General features: G+C 46.5%; 1 protein-coding gene across 10 annotated transcripts in view; it reads right to left on the bottom strand.

Moving 5' to 3' along the window:
* Positions 1–18,293, bottom strand: part of DYSF (dysferlin) — a 794,684-nt gene that overhangs the window by 345,498 nt on the left and 430,893 nt on the right. The gene's annotated exons all lie outside the window — the stretch shown is intronic.

Raw genomic sequence — 18,293 nt, 5'->3', positions numbered from 1 at the left:
CTGTGATGTGCTGCTCTATTCATGCAGCATCGTAGTACATTATACTGTATTAGGCTCTGTAATGCTAGGGTGTTGCAAACACTACATTATATTATGCCATGCCAACCAATATGATATGCTACATCTCAATACATTATGCTGTTATACACCCCTTATACTGTGTTATTCTCTGTTTTCTCCTGCTTCCTTATATTATGTAATGGGCATTTGCAGGGCGGGTTTACTGCATGTTCCATACAATGCCCATCGACACCACCATAACAGATGGAACACGAAACGCTCCCATCAAAGTTAGGGACATATTTATGGTCCCAGTTGCGTCACGCTTGCACCACACAATATTATGTATGCATGATACAAACTGTTAAGACAGATTTATGAAATCACGTAAGGACACTTTAAGATGGCCTTGCGTGGCTTCATAAATGTGGATTAAGGCAAGGCAGAACAAATCACTGTGTGGAGCTACTCTGCCGCAGGAGGGCGTTCCATGGGCGCTGCATGGGAAATCTCACGCAACTCCCATTGATTTTGACGCATTCCCAGGTTTACCAGAAATGGTAAACCTTGGAATGCACCAAAATGGTATGTTTCCCAGGGGAGGTGTAACAAGGAGAAATATCTTTAGAGGAATATGCCTCGGGGATTGTTTTTCAGCAGGAAAGTGCTCCATCCTGCACAAACACAATCCTCCTTACAATGGAGGCATCCTTGCACCATGGTCCGGGTGTGCCTGCGTTGGCACTAGGCTGCCAAAATGGAGCCAGCGAATGGAGGAAGACAGGAATGCACCCTATTCTTTTAGATACACGCATTCTTGGTCTGTCCATGTCATGTAGCAAGGTGATGCCGCACTGCGTGAATTGCCCATAAATACGGCCTTTAGTTACTTTACAGTGAGCTACTGTTCGAAAGCAAAAAATTCCACTCCTAACAAAGCAAAAGATATGCAGTTTTGGACACATGCACATAGGTGTTTGCGCACCTAGGTGTCCTTTAGAATACTATGTAAATACACCTGATCTGGGGGGGCGAGGGAAGGTAATCCCCAGTATTTCAATCTGCTGGGGATGTTTGTGCATCTACGGAAAACTAATCCCAAAGATTACCAAGGTCCCCCATTCCCAGAGTATCACCGGGATCTCGAAATTGCATTGCATTGCTGTGTATGAATGATCTGCTTACTTACCAGAAATCTTCATTACTATGAGTACAGAGCTTCCTTGTTGCAGACTTACTGGGTGAAATAACATTTCCAGCCACAGAAATGAATTCCCCACCCAAGCTAAAAACAATAAGCCACAGGGATGGCCAACTTCCTCTTCCAGTGCTCACAACATATAGAGCCACCTTCTACTTCCTGTTAGTGACAAGCCGGAAAAACATAAAACACATTATTCAAACCATTTTCTGATTGCTCCCAAACACTTAAATGGGCAGAAGGGCAATGTAGGACTGTGATGAACAAGTAAGTCCTATACTCTGAGCAACAAAGAGTACTGATAAGTAACCGTGTCATTAACTCATCATTCGTCTTCCTCCTGTCAGTCCTTACTGAGTGAGACAATACCCAAGCAGTACCAGCAACCAGGAAATGGAACAATCAAAAGTAAAGTATGTTGCAGTGATAATTTTAATGCCAGAATAGAAAAACAGGAACATAAATAATGCATCACCCAACACCTTCTCCCCAGGCACTGCAGAAACCCCAACTCCCACTTGGAGATGGAAGTAATTCATGAAGGTGTATGGTGATAACTAGGTGGCTCCCATACACATTCTTCATATAGGCACCTTTAAGCATGGTCCGGGAGACATACGTACCCCTAGTTGATCTGCCTTGCACTGAACCCGACAGGACCTTATTTTCTTTCTCGTAAGCCAAAATGTTTGCCGGTTTCAACCATCTTCGCAGTGTCTCCAAAGATGTCTGCAAACCTGGTCCAGCCATACCAAACGTTACAAACAGAGCTTCAAACTTCCTAAATGCAGCTATCCTTGTAACAAAGTTTCTTAAAGCTCTATGTACGTCCAGTGTATTGAGTTTTTACTCTTCTAGAAGAGACAGGCATGGGAAATAGACTTGAAGCCCCGAGTTCTGTGAAACATGAAAATCCAATGGGACCTTGGTACAAAAGCAGGATTTCGGCCCTCATTATGAACTCGGCAGGAAAACCCACCGAGTTCGGTGCTGACGGTCAACAAAAGACCACCAGCACACAGAACCTCCGCCAGCCACAGAAAGAACATTCAGCTGAATGCAGGGCCTGAACATTGACGCCGGCTCCAAATGGAGCCGGTGCAATGTAGCAGTGCGGAGGGTGCAGCAGCACCCGTCGCGCATTTCACTGCCCGTAAATCAGGCAGTGAAATGCGTGACGGGGCTGTGCATGGAGGCCCCGAGACACCCATTCCACCAGCCTTTCCCTGGCGGGGTAAACTGTCAGGGAAAGGCTGGTGGAACCTGACATATTATCCGGCAGGCACCGCTGCTTGCGGTGCTGAACGGTCAGATATGTAACTCCACCACCGCCAGGCTGCCTGGTGGCGGACACCTGGCGGTGGCGAAGTTACAAAAGTGGCCGTTCTGCAACGTATATTATATGGCGGTCTGGAATTACCACCGCCGGCATGGCGGCCCAGACCGCCATGTTCATAATGAGGGCCTTGGTCTCAAAACAATCTTATCTAACAGAAAACATAAACAAGGATCAGCATGAAGTCAGCTCCCTATTCCCCAATTCTCCTTCCAGAACAAATTGCCACTGAAAATTTCACCTTAGAAGAAAGACATTTTAAATCTATCTTTTCTAGTTTCACAGTGTGGATTAAGAAGGACTTTAAGCACTAATGCCATATCCCATTAATGAACAGGTTAATGAGCCACTGGAAAAAATACTTCTTAAAGGTCTAGCAGCTAAGAAGTCAAAATCCTGACTCTTGGTCCCCCCTAAACGATCAGATGGCCACCAACTTGCTGATAGGTGTAGAGACTGCCAGTCCCAGTTGAATCCCTTCTCTTAAAAAAGCTTGTCTCTTTAAAGGATCACATGGCTCTTTAAAGGATCACATAAAAAAGAAACTAGTTTTCTCACAGATCACAAGACAGAAAAAGACATCCATTAGCAAGCATAAAGTTTCAGCATAGATGGTCATTTCAACTGCTTAACTGAGAGCCTACACATTTAACCTTTCAACCTCCAGACCCCCAGCTGGAGGTGAGCTAGGGTTCACCTGTTGAGGAATGGGGACAATAGATGGGATGGATCCAGAGGGAGGACCCAAAGAGGAGCTACTGAAAACTAGAAGAAGAGCAGAAACCAATTCCGTCTTGGCCATCAAGAAACTACTAAGAGAATTTCCACAAGATTTGACAAAAAGATGGGAATTGGGAGAAAGGCGTCCACTGCCCATGCTTTTGAAGATGGTTTCAGACAGCAAAAGCTAGGAAGCTGGGCATTCTCCCTGGAAGCAAACAGATCTTGCTACTGGGTCCCCAACCTCAAAACTATCTGCTTAAAGACCCTGGTATCAAGCACCATTGAAGTCAACGAAGGGAAATTATTGACTGAGATCGTCTGAAAGCAAATTCTCACTCCCAAGAAGATAGACTACATGAGACTAAAGAGATGATTCTCTGCCCATATGCAGATATTGTGAGTCAGCAGTCCTAGGGGGGATGACCCTATCTCTCCCTGGTGATTTAAATAGCTCCTGTCCACTTGATAGTACTATGACCAGCAAATGGCCTAAATTGGACCTGGCCACCTGGTTTAATGATACATTGTGCTTGGAGAAAAATGCTGTAAAGCTTTAGAGAGAAGGTGGAGGAAATCTTACGACGTAGACTCAAAAGCCCTATATAGGAAAGCGATTTCCCACTATCATGGGCTTTGTAGGATGGCGCATGAGTTATTTTACGCCGAGAAAATGAGCAAGGCTCATAATTGCCAAAAGACTCTTTTTAATGTAGTAAAAGAGCTCTCAGATCCCAGTCAAACTTCTCCTGCACCCCCACTCTCACAAGTCCAGTGTGAGGAATTAGCTTTCTTCTTTTAAAAAAAGGTTGCTGATATTCAGTCGCAGCTGATCAATGACTGTAAGGCTGGCTCTATGGCGTCTACCCCGAAAACCAGGCATTGATGCTATATCCACCCGTAGTCCATCGACTAGGACTTTTCCCTTGTCCAACTCTTTGCAGAGGAAACTGGAGACTTGGACTCTGCTTGACGCCACCTCTGTTCTGGGCATCTAACAGACGGTTAACTCTGGCCCACCATTAGACTCTCTACCACCTGATAAGTTTGGCGTGATTAATATTAACACTGCAAGTTGTTGTGAACCTTCTCAACTCCTCTCTTCATGAGGGTTTTGTCCCAGCATTCTGGAAACATGTCATGGTGCTTCCTCTCCTGTCAGCTTTGGGTCTTGCGGGCTTTGCACTGTCTTGGTTAACTTCATTTCTTCACAATCAGTGCTTTCAGGTATGCTCAGCCAATGCTCTGTCTGATAGGCGGCTTCTTACGTCAGAGGTTCCACAGGGTTCTGTGCTCAGTCCCTTTCTTTTTAACATCTATGTTCACCCGCTGGCTGATGTGGCAAAGAGTTGTGGTCCGACCCTTTTTACCTATGCAGACAATACCTAGATTGTGTTCTTGTTGTATCGGCTCAGGAGCAGGGCCTGTCCAATCTTAACCTTGGCCTGAGGTCAAGTGCTACCTGGATGAATAACAACTCACTCACGTTGAATAGAGACAAGAGGGAGGTGACGATCTTGGGTACGAATCCCCATCTTTGGGGACACCGGCACTGGCCGACTGTGTTGGGACACCCTCCTACTCCGTCTTCCAAAGTTAAGAAACTGGGTTTTTACCGGATGTAAATCTGTCATTGAAACCTCAGATCATAAAGGTGAATACTACTTGTTTTTCTATGCTCAGATGGCTTAAGAAGATCATTTGGTTTCTTTCTCCATCTGCCAAAAAGACTTTAATTCAAGCTCTAATCCTGTCTAGACTGGACTATGGTAATATCCTCTATCTTGGTTCAGACCAATCTTCTATTCACCACTTGCAGACGGTTCAGAACGCGGCGGAGTGTCTTTTGTTTCGCCTTCAAAAATTTGTATCGGTCACCCCTCTCCTGCAAGAGCTTCACTGGCTGACGATTTTGAAGATTATCCACTTTAAGGCACTGTGCTATGTGTATAACGCTAGATTTGGGGCTGGCCCTCATCATGTACAGGAACTGATATTGACTTACTCGTCTGCCCCCTCGAATCTCAGCACCTGGATCCGTGCACAGTTCTGAGATTTGGCCAGGTTCGGATAGGACATAGTTCATTCTCAGTTCTGGGCCCTAAGCTCTGGAACTTTCTGCCTGTCACCATATGGAACTGCCCCACACTGCTCGCCTTTTGCAAGTATCTGAAGACATGGTTATTTTAACCCAGGAGTCTGACTCTCACCTTTTCTGTGGTGTAGCGCCGGGAAACCATATTGGGTAGCTGCGAGTTTTATGAAATACATTACACTAGATTGGTTGTACGAGCCATGACAGACTGACTGAGAGGGATTGGAGTGAAGGACAACAGGACTAAGTGAACATCCTTTAGTTGTTTCCAGTTGCAAGGTCTTTAAAGGAAATGTAGACCCCCTCTGTCCTGCACCCGTCTGTCTTCCAGGACTGTTCCCCATCCTTTATCACTGGCATCTGTCAAAATCACCCTTGGAGAGGGATGAAGAAAAGGAGATCCCATGGTCATTTTTTCTGATACTTACCACCTTCGAAGATCCTTGAGTAGCTGAGTACAATCCGGACAATTACGAACCCAATATTTTAATGGATGATGGACTGGATAATATAAGTAGATTTGAGCCCATAGAATAATCAATATGATTGACGCCAAACTCCCTTGAACCACCAATCAATCCTTGGCTGATACTTCTAGCTTTGACAGCAGGAGCCTCAGATGAGATTGACCCTTGATTCTCCTATGATCTGGGAGAAAGACAGATCATCTCTTCTGCAGTGTTGAATCTGACCATAATAAACTGCATAGTCTTTGAACGGATGTCAGAACATTTCTTCATGTGCAGAACAAAGCTGAATCTGGACAGAGTTGTAGAAATCATCCTTTAATCTTCTAATCGCTTAGAGAAAGAACAAGATGAAAGAAGCCATGCGTCCAAGTAGAGAAAAATTCTGAGGCCATTCTAACAAATTTTACCCATTACGTCCGCCAGCATCTTTGTGGGAATTCTTGGTGCTGAGACCAGGCCAAATGTAAGCACTTGGATCTGAAATTGTTTGACTTGAACACAGCATGCAGAAACGTCTGGAAGCCTTTGTACATTGGTATATGTAGGTACGCTCCTCTTGCATCTACTGAGGTACGGAAATTGTCCTTCCTCAGCAGTGGAATGATTGATTCTAACATCAGCATTTTTAACCTGTACTAAGGTATGAAGTACAGGTCTGTAGCTTCCTGAAGCCTTCTGTATTAACACAACGACTAAGTAACAGTCCAACCCTGTTTTGCATTCTGGGACAGGAATAATTGCATCTTTGATGAGGAACTCTTGGATGCCCTCTGAGACTGGGGCTCAACGAACTGGATCCCTTGGAAGAGGGGTTCGATAAAAAATATCCAGGGTCTTGTTCAAAATGTTTACTTAACAACCCTCTTTAACCACATCCATTGCCCAATTGTCCAAATCTCTCACTACCAAACATTTGAAAAAAATTCCAGGTGACCTTCCCCCTGTGAGAGAACTGGACCATGCTGGATTTGCCTCTGGAGGTTGTGTAGCGTCGGTTCTGGAGGAAGGCTGGCGCCGTGACTTATCACCTCAATGCACCCTCGGCCCCAACCCCTCCGCCTAAAGGGCTGAGTTGATTTGGAAGATGCATAAGGACCATAAGCTCTCCTGTCGCCAAAACCTCTTCCTCTGGCTGTTGATCTAACCGGCGTTAGTACTTTACAATCCTCTGACAACTTTTTTGACCAACTCCTCCAACTGGCTCACAAGCAGCTTGGACACCAGCAATAGAAGATTCATAAACAGGTCTTCTGGGCTGCGTCAATTTGCCAGGAGTGCATCCAAAGATGTCTTCTTGTGACATTGACAGATCCTGCCGCCGCAGCTGTCTTCCAAATTGCAAACAACACAACTGTCAACATGAAAGGTACTTTAGAAGAAGCACGCTATCCGGTGCCTTAAATAGATCTGGTTGCTTTCTGCTTCCCATTGGAAGTGTTGCCCAGCAATCAGATGTTGATGCCCACCAACTCTAGTGAGCGTTACCCGTAGGACAAAAGAAGCTGAGCTCCTTACTCTTACACTCAGCCAAAGCAGGTCAGATCGGACTGACCTATACCCGCCCAGCAGTCCTCTCCGCAGGACCTACGTGGGGGGGAGTGCGAGTATACACCCACTAGAGTAAAGCACATCCAAAAAATGGGAAAATTTTTAGAAAAAATTAACATTCTTTTCTTAACTTCTTCCCTCCAGCAGGTCCCAGCATAACATGGTCCGATTGAGATACCACTGAGGCAAAAATGAAAAAATATGGAGAAGGTGACAGCTTCCTCTATATGCAATGAGCACAGGAAGAGGAAGTCGGCCATCCTTGCAGATAGTTTTGTTTTTCTTAGATACAGAAAGCATGTCTGATATCTCCCCCAGTAAGGACTTGGAAGAGGAAGCCGGACTAGGAAGTAGTGCTGTTGAACAAGGCGCAAATCCAAGGAATTTTTCAGGTTTGTGGCTGCCTGAAAGTGGTGTCCACCAGTCACCTGCCAAGTGTAGGTCATAGGCCATGGAGTGCATGCTGATATCTGACAGTGCCCTCCAGGGAACTGGGAACCCAAAGCAGTCCTGGCAAATTGCATCAAACCAGCCCCCATAGTGAGGGCAGCGAGCGACTCTAACCACTACAAGGAGGGCTTGGGGAGTTCTCCCCCCAATAAAATCTGGGCAAAAATGGCTCATTCTGCAACACATTTTTCATCATAGATTCAGTTGTATTAGCTTTTTAAGCATAGGAAATGATGCCCTTGCAGGGCACCAGCATACAGCAATCTTTATTGGGGCTCTTCAATGATTCTCTCACCATCACCCTTTAACAGTGCCTCCAATCTCTCCATAGCTCCTCTCTCACATGTATTTCATTTGTTTTATAGCGCCTCTCATACCAGCGTAGGGATTTCGAGCACTTTACATCACGCACACATACAGAGACAATGAACCATTCGTGTGTAAATCAGTGTATAGAAAATGTTACATAAGATAAAGGGGACCACAAGGTGTTGTATTAATGCCATCCGTTCTGTAAGCCATGTTTTTCAAGAGTGCTTGGTCTGGAGAAGCAGAACCTCAGGATTCAGAAGATAACACAGAGGTTAGGGTTCGCTTTGCTAATAAGAATTAATTTCTACCCAAACACTTTTTAGTAACATTAGAATAATCAGAGACTCGGAAAGCAACATAACTTTCTAACCTGTACCCTGCAGTTTACATGCAGCTCTTTTATGGCACTTCATAGCTCACTGTGCTAAATTATGATTGAGAATTATGAACTGCAAGTAACAAAAGGAGCTCTGTGAGAAAAGCAGTATCCCATTGAGCACTGCACATAAAATACTGTTCTGTGATCTGCATAGCAGATGCTCTTTGCAGCAGGCATGTTAACACTCTGCGCTACCTTAGATGAGTCAAACCGGCAACTGACAAAACTCTCATCACTCTCCAGCAGGTGCATTAATCACCAGAGTTATACTGACACCTTTATTGTTTCCTGAAAACTGAAGGATATACAAGGAGCTCTGCAGCAGAGCTTTCAAAACTGCTGCACTGCCACAAAAACAGCGTCCCAGAAACAACAGGCCCCCCTCCCTTCCATCCTCCAGGGGAAACGCCTGATGCCCAGTTTGGCCTGTCCGGCCTTGGTGCCCTCCAGTCTCTAAACATGACCTACTTACCCCTGAATTTAGGGGTGATACAGCCGACGACCAAGGTGGGAGCCTGGTTTTCACTATCAAGGAAAAGACGATATCAGGGAGGACTGTGCCTCCAGATAAGTAACAAGCATTTGCAATGCAATGGGTCTCACGTTTTGGCGAGTTAGAGCTATTAGCAATGGAAATTCCTAACTGGACTTTTCTTGCCACATAAATTGAAAATGAAAAGTAAAACAGTTCATATAAACGAGACGATTCAAAGCGCCACGGCCGCCGTGAAGGTGAAGGAGACACACAAAAGGAAAAAGAAGTTTGCTCGCAGTCAAACGTATCAGGAAACGTGCAATTATCCAATTAACAGGGTCGGTGTCCAAGGCGGTAACAAAACTGCCCCAAGGAGGGACAAAGGTAAAGCATTTACCAATGACAACAAAGGATTTTTGAAAGACAAGCTCATGAACGAGTGGCCGTGATGGGCGTGCGGTGGGCGTGGTTAAAAGGCCACAGATAGGTTACAACAGGCCAGAGTGCTTGCGCGCCAGACCTAAAAATTGAAAACTCTTTTAATTAATGAATAGTTAAGGTACAATTCTGCTCTGCTGGAACGTTTCTTGTAGTAAAGGAGTACTTCCAGGGGCTCTAAAGAGCGGGTACAGGACAGTCACCACACAGCTCCAAGAGAAAAGGTTTAACACATAGATAGTTGCCTAACTTTTATTACAAGAAGTGGCACAAACGGACTCGGGTTTTGCCGAGTGCAACGCTGTGTATGGCTACAGAGGGCTTCAGTAATAAAATGGTGTTCCCCTGCTTCCATGGCAACAAGTTGTAATTTTTGATGACTAACGTTTGATTTGCATTTATTAAACACATGCAGTTTTCTTTGTTAAATATCCTTTGTATTTTCTAAAACATTTGTGTCATTTTATGCGTTTTATAACGTCGTAATATTCTGATAATAGTTTCAGAGGATGTGCGTCACAGTTTGTCCCTAATCGTGTAATATGCCACATGATTTTTCCTTTTTTTACCACATATCTGAGGCATGATTTGGTCCTGCGCTAAAAAAAACCTTTACATTTCGTGGATCGTACCAAAGAAAGTTGTTTGGCTGTCATTTAGCACTCTGGAAAAAAACATAAAAATCCGCGGAATGAGACTATACTGCTCCGTTATTTGGGTGACACTGCCATCTAGTGTCGGAAGTGTGCCGTCGCATGCAGTGCTCCTTGCATGGAGTAGTTTTCTAACCATTCTAACTACATACGTGTTTTCCTCTATAATGTTCACGGCGATAGAAACTCCATCATAACATTAACATTTACCTTTCACACATTTAAATAATTGTATAACTTTGTACTATATTAAAGTCTCAACGGAAGGGTTTTCTGTGCCTATACCTTGAAGAAAGACTCCTAAGAGATGTGACAGGGCATGGACAGATCTGAACATGGGGTTGAGGGATTGTGAGAAAGTAGCCTCTTTCTAGCCTTGTTACCCCCACTTTTGGCCTGTTTATGAGTGTATGTCAGGGTGTTTTTACTGTCTCACTGGGATCCTGCTAGCCAGGGCCCAGTGCTCATAGTGAAAACCCTATGTTTTCAGTATGTTTGTTATGTGTCACTGGGACCCTGCTAGTCAGGACCCCAGTGCTCATAAGTTTGTGACCTATAGGTATGTGTTCCCTGTGTGATGCCTAACTGTCTCACTGAGGCTCTGCTAACCAGAACCTCAGTGGTTATGCTCTCTCATTTCTTTCCAAATTGTCACTAACAGGCTAGTGACCAATTTTACCAATTTACATTGGCTTACTGGAACACCCTTATAATTCCCTAGTATATGGTACTGAGGTACCCAGGGCATTGGGGTTCCAGGAGACCCCTATGGGCTGCAGCATTTCTTTTGCCACCCATAGGGAGCTCTGACAATTCTTACACAGGCCTGCCACTGCAGTCTGAGTGAAATAACGTCCACGTTATTTCACAGCCATTTTACACTGCACTTAAGTAACTTATAAGTCACCTATATGTCTAACCTTTACCTGGTAAAGGTTAGGTGCAAAGTTACTTAGTGTGAGGGAACCCTGGCACTAGCCAAGGTGCCCCCACATTGTTCAGGGCCAATTCCCCGGACTTTTTGAGTGCGGGGACACCATTACACGCGTGCACTACATATAGGTCACTACCTATATGTAGCTTCACAATGGTAACTCCGAATATGGCCATGTAACATGTCTATGATCATGGAATTGCCCCCTCTATGCCATCCTGGCATGGTTGGCACAATCCCATGATCCCAGTGGTCTGTTGCACAGACCCTGGTACTGCCAAACTGCCTTTCCTGGGGTTTCACTGCAGCTGCTGCCAACCCCTCAGACAGGCATCTGCCCTCCTGGGGTCCAGCCAGGCCTGGCCCAGGATGGCAGAACAAAGAACTTCCTCTGAGAGAGGGTGTTACACCCTCTCCCTTTGGAAAATGGTGTGAAGGCAGGGGAGGAGTAGCCTCCCCCAGCCTCTGGAAATGCTTTCATGGGCACTTTTGGTGCCCATTTCTGCATAAGCCAGTCTACACCGGTTCAGGGACCCCTTAGCCCTGCTCTGGCGCGAAACTGGACAAAGGAAAGAGGAGTGACCACTCCCCTGACCTGCACCTGCCCTGGGAGGTGTCCAGAGCTCCTCCAGTGTGCTCCAGACCTCTGCCATCTTGGAAACAGAGGTGCTGCTGGCACACTGGACTGCTCTGAGTGGCCAGTGCCACCAGGTGACATCAGAGACTCCTTCTGATAGGCTCCTTCAGGTGTTGCTAGCCTATCCTCTCTCCTAGGTAGCCAAACCCTCTTTTCTGGCTATTTAGGGTCTCTGTCTCTGGGGAAACTTTAGATAACGAATGCAAGAGCTCACCCGAGTTCCTCTGCATCTCTCTCTTCACCTACTGCCAAGGAATCGACTGCTGACCGCGCTGGAAGCCTGCAAAACTGCAACATAGTAGCTAAGACGACTACTGCAACTCTGTAACGCTGATCCTGCCGCCTTCTCGACTGTTTTCCTGGTGGTGCATGCTGTGGGGGTAGTCTGCCTCGTCTCTGCACTAGAAGCTCCGAAGAAATCTCCCGTGGGTCGACGGAATCTTCCCCCTGCAACCACAGGCACCAAAAAGCTGCATTACCGGTCCCTTGGGTCTCCTCTCAGCACGACGAGCGAGGTCCCTCGAATCCAGCAACTCTGTCCAAGTGACTCCCACAGTCCAGTGACTCTTCAGTCCAAGTTTGGTGGAGGTAAGTCCTTGCCTCCCCACGCCAGACTGCATTGCTGGGAACCGCGACTTTTGCAGCTACTCCGGCACCTGTGCACTTCCGGCGGAAATCCTTTGTGCACAGCCAAGCCTGGGTCCACGGCACTCTAACCTGCATTGCACGACTTTCTAAGTTGGTCTCCGGCGACTCCTTTGTGCAACTTCGGGTGAGCACCGTTTCACGCATCCTCGTAGTGCCTGTTTCTGGCACTTCTCCGGGTGCTACCTGCTGCTGAGAGGGCTCCTTGTCTTGCTCGACGTCCCCTCTCTCTCCTGACACAATTTGCAACATCCTGGTCCCTCCTGGGCCACAGCTATATCCAAAAACGCTTAACGCACGATTTGCAGCTAGCAAGGCTTGTTGGCGGTCTTTCGGCGGGAAAACACTTCTGCACGACTCTCCACGGCGTGAGGGATCCGTCCTTCAAAGGGGAAGTCTCTAGCCCTTATCGTTTTTGCAGAAACCTAAGCTTCTACAGTCCAGTAGCAGCTTCTTTGCACCCGCAGCTGGCATTTCCTGGGCATCTGCCCATCTCCGACTTGCTTGTGACTTTTGGACTTGGTCCCCTTGTTCCACAGGTATCCTCGACTGGAAATCCATTGTTGTTGCATTGCTGGTTTGTGTCTTTCCTGCAGAATTCCCCTATCACGACTTCTATGTCCTTTGGGGAACTTTAGTGCACTTTGCACTCACTTTTCAGGGTCTTGGGGTGGGCTATTTTTCTAACCCTCACTATTTTCTAATAGTCCCAGCGACTCTCTACAAGGTCACATAGGTTTGGGGTCCATTCGTGGTTCGCATTCCACTTTTGGAGTATATGGTTTGTGTTGCCCCTATCCCTATGTGTCCCCATTGCATCCTATTGTAACTATACATTGTTTGCACTGTTTTCTAAGACTATTACTGCATATTTTGGTATTGTGTATATATATCTTGTGTATATTTCCTATCCTCTCACTGAGGGTACACTCTGAGATACTTTGGCATATTGTCATAAAAATAAAGTACCTTTATTTTTAGTATAACTGTGTATTGTGTTTTCTTATGATATTGTGCATATGACACTAGGTGGTACTGTAGGAGCTTCACTCGTCTCCTAGTTCAGCCTAAGCTGCTCTGCTAAGCTACCATTATCTATCAGCCTAAGCTGCTAGACACCCCTCTACACTAATAAGGGATACCTGGGCCTGGTGCAAGGTGCAAGTACCCCTTGGTACTCACTACAAGCCAGTCCAGCCTCCTACAGGGATCTCTAAAGCACCCACTGGCTTTGTGCGGATGATTTCTATAAATAGCAAAAAAGTACAATTTCAAAACAATATTCCCAGGAGGGCACAGCAGGGTTAGGCGGAGACAGCAGGGTCATGTTAAAGCCCTTCTTAGAAACAAGCACATAGGCAGGGGTATGACCTGTGGGTGTGTTGTGAGGTGAGTATTAGGTAGGCAATGTTCTCATCAACATTCAACAGAGAGCGTGTCTCGTTGTGGCCATCTGGACGTCATATGGACTTCTCTCCTCTTTAGTATTTCCTTTAAGAGGATATCTAGGACTGAAGACCACTACTGGGGGATGAGAAATGGTTTGAAAGTACAGTTCGCCCACCTAAACAGGCTAGACGTCTGGAGGTCTCACAGTTCATTATCAGAAGAATAAAATTTACATGACTGACAGTGACGTCACTTTTGAAAGTAACCAGTAGTTGATTCAATGGAGGTAAAATTGTTTACTCTTTCCTGCATTGTGTACCTGTGCCGCCCGGACCCTGGTGCCCAGATTTAGCATACTTTCACACAGCGCAGCATGCCACCTTGCTGCACTGCTTGAATGGAAAAGCGCAGGAGTGTGGCGTATTTAGCATCTTACGGCGCATTCCTAGCTTTTACGTGCGCTGGCGCACAATGCGCTGCCTCGTGCCAACGCAGGTACCCTTGCACTGTTGTGCACGGGTGCCTGCGTTGTAAGCAGGACTGTTTTTGTGCAGGAAGGGCCATTTTCCTGCACAATGCAGCACACACAGAAAGAGGAACAAACGAGAAGAAAGAAAAATATTTCTTCTGATCACGCCACCCCAGGGGAGGCGTAGCATTTTGACGCATTCCCAGGTATACTAGTAATGATAAATCTGAGAATGCACCAAAATCCATGGGTGGACGCATGGGAACACCCACGCTCTACCCATGGAATGCTTCCCTAGGAAAGACTAACCCAAAGCATGGATTTGCTCTGCCTTGCGTTACTCCAGATTTGTCAAGCCATGCAGGGCCATGCAAGATGCACCCCCTTTGCATGGCACAAGGGTGACACAACACTATGATAAGTGTGGGCTTGGATGTCACATTCAAGATGGTCGGCGTGGCAGCAGAGTACAGTTGAAAGAATATCGTCAGACATAAACATTGTGTCAAAATGCCACTTACAAAAATATCGCCCCTTTGGAGTTAGTAATTGTAAATCTACACCAAAAGGATGATATTTTTGTAAACGATATTCTAGGAGACAATTATCATGCCAGACAATATTGCTGAATATGATATTCTGACTTACAACCAGCTGGAAGCCACTGCTACAACTTTATGAATTTCTGACTGTTTTAATTCATTATTGTTTGATGCATTATACTCAGACTGCCCCATTTCAATCAATCTCTTCTTTTGGGTAGGCTTGTGCTCTGCACATACTGCTTACATCACACACATATATACATGTCTTCTTTCACAATACCCTCAGCAGTCCCTCACTCGGATGATGCACGCATCTTCACTCTCCGACCTGCCGCACTGTTTTCTATATCCAGTTAATTTTAGGAGACAATTGTATCTGGACCCAATAAAGAAGGTCTATTCCCAAAATGATGCATCTCTACGGTAAACATCGCCAAACCAGTGCCAGGCCGTGACTGCCTCCAAGAAGATGGCAGTAAATTCAACTGTACCCCCTTCGATCGACTGCATGCTTATGACAAACTACAGGTTCACCGTGATACAACAGATACAACTCTCTGGCGCTCACGCACAGTAGCAGAACTTTTCCCACATACATCTCTGTGAGCTCACACTGCACCAGACAATAGCAAGGAATGGAGGAGAGCGCTACCTGCGCACTGAGATCCACTCGCTATTGTCTGGCTTGACAGAGCAGATGTCGCCAGAGAATTATGTGAGCATCATTAGAGAGGGCCTTTGGCTCCACCCACGTTGGGAGCCAGGAGTACAAATTTCGATTAGGCAGGACGTGTGTGCTTCCAGAAAAAAAGTGTGTCCTCTACGCGCATCTGTGGTCATTTTGTTTATTTATCCAGCTGCCTGAGCTTGAACTTTCAGGGACATACAAATTATATTGGAATGCTATTAAAGTGTCCTAGGTAACTAGATGGTTTATGGTGTGTTTCTCTGACACCAGCACAGACAGGAGGAGGGCAGTCATTAACATACACGGATGTTTAGGTCTTGCTCGACGGTGCAACTGTCACCTGACCTTCTAACCTACAAGATTATTATTCTGCTGTTTTTTGCTTCCACACAAATACGTGTCCATTCCCATGCTATATACGGATAGTGCTTCATCTTTCCATAAAACATTCCTTTAAAGCCAGACCTATTGGCATTGCCAATGCTTGTTATGTGCTGGACAATGTTGCAGCAGATCCCATTTGAGATGAAAAAACAACCCCAATACCACAGCTCTGAACATGGCCAGATGCAGCTTCCAGGAGTCCAGGTCAATACAGCAAGGTTACCCTGTAGAGTTACGCTGAGACTGTACGTGTGGGTAACCCAACCGAGAAGTACTGCAGTCATCGCATGCAGTGGCATAATGAAACTTGAGGGCCCCCCTACAAAGTACATGGAGGGGGTCCCCTCCGACCCAGTCTGGGGCCTGCCACCCATGCAGAGTGCCGGCTGTGCTGAGGGGCCCTCTGGAGCTATGGAGCCCCCCTGAAGCTCAGGGGCCACGGGGGCTAATGTTACCCCACTGATCACATGTAATTGTGGTTGTGATTTAGCTATTGCAGACCTTAAGCTTCCTGTATTTGCCACAGTCTTTACCTTCTCACAGGTGAAGCCACAGCCAGCAGAAGGTGCAGTCTGAAGTGAAGCTGACATCACATTTCTTCTAGCAGCACTGTACAAGGCAGAGGGCAGACGGTGGCAGTGGTGGACATGGACACAGAGAACAATTAGTCTATCTTTACTGATGTCTCCAGGTTTTATCCCCCAGCCTCTTTCTAATCCCTTCCCTCATGACAGTGACAGCTGTTCTACTGCTGCTGCTTCTACAGCCAGTGATCCGGGGTAGCGCCAAGATGGGACTGGGTTGTGTTAGGGGAGTCCGGGCTACATCTTTTATCTCATGTATTAGATGAACTGTCATTTTATTCACCAGCAGCAGCCAGGACGCCAAATGTATTTCTGCCCATGTAGCTGTGCGACAGATGGGTACTGCTGCTTCCAGTAGCGGCTTGCAGGAGCGAAAAGGGGCAGGGCGGCGCGTGGCGGGGGGAACAACAACAAAAATATATATATATATTTTTTAACGTATCTTATGTACCGGTCTGATCTGCTCTGCTCCTCTCCTCTCCTCTACTGCAGGCTCAGGCTCCCAGCCTGCCCTGCATCCAATCCTAACGCTGCTTTCATGCTGTTGGCAGCATATAAGCAACATTAGGATTGGACGGAGTGTCCAGCCAGGGCACTCCGAGGCAGAGTGGAAGTCTCTGCCTGCTGTCTCCAACCCAGCAACGAAGTGCCGGGTTGCAGAGAGCTGTAGGAGGCTGGACTGGCTTGTAGTGAGTACCTAGGGGTACTTGCACCTTGCACCAGGCCCAGTTATCCCTTATTAGTGTATAGGGTGTCTAGCAGCATAGGCTGATAGATAATGGTAGCTTAGCAGAGCAGCTTAGGCTGAACTAGGAGACGAGTGAAGCTCCTACAGTACCACTTAGTGTCATATGCACAATATCATAAGAAAACACAATACACAGATATACTAAAAATAAAGGTACTTTATTTTTATGACAATATGCCAAAAGTATCTCAGTGAGTACCCTCAGTATGAGGATAGGAAATATACACAAGATATATATACACAATACCAAAATATGCAGTAATAGTCTTAGAAAACAGTGCAAACAATGTATAGTTACAATAGGATGCAATGGGGACACATAGGGATAGGGGCAACACAAACCATATACTCCAAAAGTGGAATGCGAACCACGAATGGACCCCAAACCTATGTGACCTTGTAGAGGGTCGCTGGGACTATTAGAAAATAGTAAGGGTTAGAAAAATAGCCCACCCCAAGACCCTGAAAAGTGAGTGCAAAGTGCACTAAAGTTCCCCAAAGGACATAGAAGTCGTGATAGGGGAATTCTGCAGGAAAGACACAAACCAGCAATGCAACATCGATGGATTTCCAGTCGAGGGTACCTGTGGAACAAGGGGACCAAGTCCAAAAGTCACAAGCAAGTCGGAGATGGGCAGATGCCCAGGAAAGGCCAGCTGTGGGTGCAAAGATGCTGCAACTGGACAGTAGAAGCTTAGGTTTCTGCAGGAACGACAAGGGCTAGAGACTTCCTCTTTGGAGGACGGATCCCTCACGCCGTGGAGAGTCGTGCAGAAGTGTTTTCCCGCCGAAAGACCGCCAACAAGCCTTGCTAGCTGCAAATCGTGCGGTTAGTGTTTTTGGATGCTGCTGTGGCCCAGGAGGGACCAGGATGTCGCCAATTGCATCAGGGGACAGAGGGGGCGTCGAGCAAGACAAGGAGCCCTCTCAGCAGCAGGCAGCACCCGCAGAAGTGCCAGAAACAGGCACTACGAGGATGCGTGAAACAGTGCTCACCCGAAGTTGCACAAAGGAGTCCCACGTCGCCGGAGAACAACTTAGGAGGTCGCGCAATGCAGGTTAGAGTGCCGTGGACCCAGGCTGGTCTGTGCACAAAGGATTTCCTCCGGAAGTGCACGGAGGCCGGAGTAGCTGCAAAAGTCGCGGTTCCCAGCAATGCAGTCTGGCGTGGGGAGGCAAGGACTTACCTCCAC

Source organism: Pleurodeles waltl, chromosome 1_2 (assembly GCF_031143425.1).
Source record: "Pleurodeles waltl isolate 20211129_DDA chromosome 1_2, aPleWal1.hap1.20221129, whole genome shotgun sequence".
Lineage (NCBI taxonomy): Eukaryota > Metazoa > Chordata > Amphibia > Caudata > Salamandridae > Pleurodeles > Pleurodeles waltl.
The sequence above is the reverse complement of the archived record's forward strand: the minus strand, read 5'-3'. Positions and strand labels throughout refer to the sequence as shown.